Below are 6,000 nucleotides of genomic sequence, written 5' to 3'. Positions count from 1 at the left end.
ACTCAGGGGAGTTGTGAGTGTGTTTTTAATGATCCCACTAAAGAGAAAGTTTCTGAAGCTCTTCTGTTGAGTCCCAGATTTCTTCTTTGTTTGCTCACAGGGAAGAGTCCCAGGAACCCCCACATCTGAAAAGGAAGCCTAAGTGGAGCATGATGATCCAAAACTGGACACCAGTGCCAGGTCTGAGTCCGACAATGCCAACTTCTCTAACTTCTGTATCATTCTCCTAACTGACGGGAAGGGAAGCTCTCTGTACCACTAAGCTCCGCTAGGCCCACAAGGCTCCCTGTAGGCTGAGTCCTTACTTAGAAACACATCAGAAGCTGAGAGCACTCCTACAGGGCTGAAGTGAGTTGGCTGCGTGGCAAGATGCTCCTGGGTCAGAGGGTTGAGGAAGCTCAGGATTCCCCTGCCAAACAAGAGGAAACAAGAGTTCTGTCCCTTTGGTGGGACAGAACATACACACAGAAAGATGAACCGTTTCTCTCTAGCCACCAGTTGTGATATCACACCTGATAAGACAGAGAAACAACAGTCACTGAATGGACTTGAATTTACCTTAGAAGGAGAATGTATCCTATCAATTTTGTCACCGTGGCAGGGCTGGAATGCAGAGATTAGGACTTAGCTCACAACATCTGAATACTGAGGTGCAGCACAGCCTTGTGGAGCAGTAGTCTACTGGGTATGTGGTGCTCAGAAACTTGAGGCTTCTGCTGTCAGTAGCATCATTAAAATGTCAGAAGCCACTGATGAAAAGTTCCATCTTTGTCCCCAAAGGATGTATCAGCAATATTTCAATACTGTTACAAAAAAATGTGAATGTGGTTACAACTGACTTCTTCATTCTTATGTGGTACTTGGGTATTTGTTGCCTGTTTTCAAGGTTTACTTAAAGACAAATGTCACAACGAATTATTTCAGCTTGTGACTCGTAATTTGATTTGAAGAACGAGAACAAATTTTTATTGAGTGTACATTGTCTACACATGGCCTCACACCTGGAGATTGCTGAGCAAATAAACTGTACAACGTCTGGTCAAAATTAATCCAACATTTGAATTGATTGAATTAAATTATTATTATATTTTTTAAGATGGACAGAAAAAAAAGCTCATTATTCATTTGATATTTGAGTATTTTTAGATATCAAATAAACATCTTTACATATGATTCCCTTTCACAACTGATCATTTTGGAAGGCTTTAGATAGTATTCTAAGGTAAGATAAGCTTTTTAAGAGGCGAAGAAAGAAGTTTTAATAGAATCTCAATTTATGTTAACTTATGTAACTGAATAATTGGATTACAAAAGTGTCATCCACTCACTTGTTTATGATATTTTACTGAAAATATTCTTTTTTTATCACAAAACTTAATTAAAGATAAAGTGACAAGCACAATTTATCAGAAGTTAATGACAAATGTTACCAAAAGTAGAAACATTTAAAGGGCATCTGTATAATGTGTATTAAAAATTAGGATACATTATCATGGATGCATTGTTACAGAACAATGCATCCATGCATGTATGCTGCCGACACCGACGGGTCCCTTTTCTGAAGAATGTTGCTTTAAATACATAAAAAGATACAAAGTGTTTTTTCTGCATCCCAAAATATTAGTGAGTCATGTGTCAAAAGGCATTGTGTGTTTTACTGTGAATAAATGAAACTTTAACGGGAGTTGTTGTAGATCACTGCTCAGCATGTGCTGCACGCAGAGAGGTGGCAAATTCAAGTGAATCCTAACGCCTGTCAGAAGGAGCGATCATTGGAAGTCTCTGCATGAGAAAATGTAAACATTAAAGGGACACTATGTAATTTCTTCCCCCATCTAGTGGTGCAATTTTATTTTGCAAAGTTGAATGAATTTGCTCTCTAGCGCCTCACGTTTTCAAATGTGCGCTGCAACTTCTTGAACTACGGCAAGCGGAATGTGTCAAGATTCAAGAAGCTATAGCTTCAGACTCAAGGTCCATACAAACAAAAAGAAATCAAGACACACAGTACAAAGGATTACATAACACACATACAACAACACTATGAATACAGATGACAGATAACATGTCAGATAACATAACATCTCCTTTGGTGTGCAAGCAATGCAATTAGTCATATTCCGGGAGTTACCGGAAGTGACGTCGACGCAGCGTTAGCATTAGCCTGCGTTAGCAATAGGAGCATTAGCAGCGGTAAATAAACTCCTGGTAAACTTACAAACTTTCTAATGCCTCGTTTTGTGAGTTAAGAGCCTATGTGTACTACGGCAGAAGTTTGGTAACAATCAATGCATTATTAGTGGGATCATTTACGAGATAAAATCTATTTAGCATTTTTTTTTTTTTTTTTAAACTTTATTAGTAAATCAACAAAATAACAGTTTACAAATGTGAGCATAACGCCAAAAAGAAGATATCCAGGGGGAGCATAGGAATAATAATAAAAAGAAGAAGATGATGCACTTACAAAAAGAAAGCTAATGAACACAAAGACATATGTGCCAAGGAATAAAATCTATTTAGCATTAGCGGCTGTAATAAGCCATTTGGCGGAAATGACGTCGCAATGACGTCATTTCTGTTTGTAGGCCTGGTGGGGAAATCGCGATTCGAAGTGCTTTATGTCCCTCTCGGCACTTCGTCGTTTTTCATAGACCGGAAGGACATGGCAGCCTCCATAGAGCTTACCTGCTCTATGTAGATACAGACAAGTTATTCTTCACTCAGGAGGATAAGTGAGATTTTTGACAGAGATCATTTTACACCAATGAGGACTAACTTATGAATGAATATGTTGATTTGAGCTAATAAATGACTTAATTTATTACATAGTGTCCCTTTAAGGTCATTTTAAATTTAATTCTCAACATTCCTTCTTCACTGTATCACAAAATGAAGTGAAAATGTTGCCTTAACTATTAGTTTGACAGATGATCTGAACAATATTTGACCCAATCAAAGCACATCCAAGCCTACCCTATTATGGCCAGTTGGTAGTTGGTAGAGTTCCATAAACTTCTTAAATGAGGATAAGAGGCAACACATGGCAGCCCAACATCTTACAAGGCCCCAGTTTTTACTCGTTTTTACCAGTCTCTGAAGTCCTTAGTGATAAAAAAAAAGAAAAGAAAGATTATCGGGTTCGTTTGGAAAGTACAACATTAGTACTTCAGGTACTTGAGAGAGTTACAGACAGGTATTCTCTTAGCTTATCAACCTTTTATGGGCAAATGATATGTTTAGATTTGCATCCATTATGTAATGCCATCATCTCATCTGTCAAAAAGTCCTGCAACAGACAGTAAAGAGTCCTGATGTCAACAACTTGGTGTCAGTCTGAGATAATATGAACAAAAATAATGTATCAAGTGAATTCTCCCACATGACTGCATCAAACAACCGACCTTTCAAGTTCCTCTGGTAACAATTCTATGTATCATGCACAGCTGTACTGTGTTAAGAGTTGCATGGAAATCCCTTCTCCAATGTTGCTTACGCAATGATCAATAGTCTGTCAGTGCTCTAACGTCTTGGTAGGACAACGAACACTGAGGCTTGTCTGATGATGGATGCAAGTGTGTGTTTACAAGTCAGCGTTCATGTTTATGTGAGTTTGGGTTCATCAAAGCACAGTCTTGCTGAGTAACAGTGAGGGTTTCTGGAAGTAATGAGCAAACTGGCATTAACCCAATCAAACCAAATCCAAAAAGGTTCTTACCAACCCTGTAGACAGAGCTGTTACAGACATCCACCTCCCAGTACTATTGTCCATGAGCAATGACAACATCAGAGTGCACATGAGGGGTGGTCACAGAGTCACTGCTCATTGCAAGCATTCTGATCCTGGGAGATGAGGCAGGGGAAATGTGTGGTAGGATTTCGAAAGGCGGAGGGATGGTGGGACTGATGAGGGGTCCAGAGTGAAACAGTCCTTAACAGGGCCAGGACAACAGAACAAAATAGGTCACATCTAGATATTTAATTTCTCACTTGTACATTTTTGGGTGGAGCAATAAATGCATCCAGTATGATTCCTGACCAAAGACACACTGCTTCATTTCCTCCTCTTGCAGATCTACAGCACCATCCACTGGTGTTATTGAGGAACTTGCATCATTGGGGCCTGAGTGAAACGGGGAAACAGGTTCTCATGTCACCATAATAAAAAGAGGCATACAAATGTTTGGGCTTCTTATTCAAAATGCATCTTAAAGGAATTATCCGGAGTAAAATGCACTTTAGGTCAATTTACGGGAAGTTGGGAGTACATGCGTTGAGTTGACATCAAAATCATTTAATTCTGATGTGTTTTGAGAATTTTGATTTGACCGTTTTCAGCCAAAAGTCGTTAGCCTGGAGGAGAGTGGGGCATATGGTATCGCCGCTACAAAACGCTATTTTTACACCTCTTCTACAGCTCCAAACAACATAACACTTACGTGGTAGTGAGTAGAGGGTCCCTAAATCCAAACAGAAGTGTCCCGAGGTCTTCATGTGGTCGGATAGAGAGTCCAGAATGAATTTAATCAAGCCAGTATCTTTCCGGAAATGCTCCTGCTCCAGCTGGCATCTTCAGCGTAAAGTCCGTATAGTAGAGAGCCGCGTGTGGAGTAACACGCTCTGGAAATTCACAATTCATCCCGGTCAAAATGTGCACTGCAAACTCGTAAGTCTCTCTGCTTCAATGTGTCGACCGGCGTGTTCATATCAATTTTTAAAATCAGCAGCCATTGTTTCAAAAGTTGTGAGTCGTGAAAAGGCAGCCTGTGGAAACTCGCAGGATTATACCATTTCATCCGCGTCCCGCAGCCAGGATAGGAATAAACACGCACCATAACTCCAAAAGTTTGCTCCGCTGTTTGTTCAACAATCTGCTCACACACCTGTCCTTCTTCTGTGATGGTCAGTCCAGTCACAAACACTGTCAAGAATACGTCCCTAACTTGTTTTGTATACTTTTGAAGAGCTTTAATAAAGTTTATTTAAAAAAACAAAAAAAAAAACAAAACACAGTCCAGTCACGCAAAAGACGTCTTCCGTAAACAGGAGGCTATGTCCCGCGAGACGTTTTATAAAATTCCAACCTGTTAGTAAGCTAGGCTTTGCTGTTGCATACAACTTCATTTCACTTTCGAAATACTTGACTATGTTTGTAAAAAAAAACGGCAACGAAATTGTGAATTTCCAGAGCGTGTTACTCCACACTATACTCTACTATACGGACTTTACGCTGAAGATGCCAGCTGGAGCAGGAGCATTTCCGGAAAGATACTGGCTTGATTAAATTCATTCTGGACTCTTCTGTTTGGCTTTAGGGACCCTCTACTCACTACCACGTAAGTGTTATGTTGTTTGGAGCTGTAGAAGAGGTGTAAAAATAGCGTTTTGTAGCGGCGATACCATATGCCCCACTCTCCTCCAGGCTAACGACTTTTGGCTGAAAACGGTCAAATCAAAATTCTCAAAACACATCAGAATTAAATGATTTTGATGTCAACTCAACGTATGTACTCCCAACATCCCGTAAATTGACCTAAAGTGCATTTTACTCCGGATTATTCCTTTAAAGTGAGTTGCTTTCACAAGTAAGTGGTTGATGAACTCACCCCTCAAAGGCAAACAGTTTAATGTTTCTTTTCAAGATTTTAAGAAGGGTTGTAGGGAGCTGGCTACAAAGCAGGAGAGGCCTATATGAACAAAGCAAAGTATTTCAAAGTAGCAGTTTCCTCATTTTCTTTAGCGATATTATTATTTTTGAATGTAAAAAATGGCAGTGATCTGAAGCAGAAGAGATCAAATTGAGATATGGGAACTAGAAATTTTTTAAATAGACCTGTTGACACAAGTAAAAACAGAATTGCAGAGCTAGAAGCTAGAACCATTGCAGAAAGAGTGAAGAAATATCCAGAATTGAAAATTCAAAAAGTGTTTACAATGAGACTTTACAAAGGAATCTTTGTATCTCAGTTACATAAGGTCTAAATTGATACAGCAAAACAA

Source organism: Odontesthes bonariensis, chromosome 9, assembly GCF_027942865.1.
Source record: "Odontesthes bonariensis isolate fOdoBon6 chromosome 9, fOdoBon6.hap1, whole genome shotgun sequence".
Lineage (NCBI taxonomy): Eukaryota > Metazoa > Chordata > Actinopteri > Atheriniformes > Atherinopsidae > Odontesthes > Odontesthes bonariensis.
The sequence above is the reverse complement of the archived record's forward strand: the minus strand, read 5'-3'. Positions refer to the sequence as shown.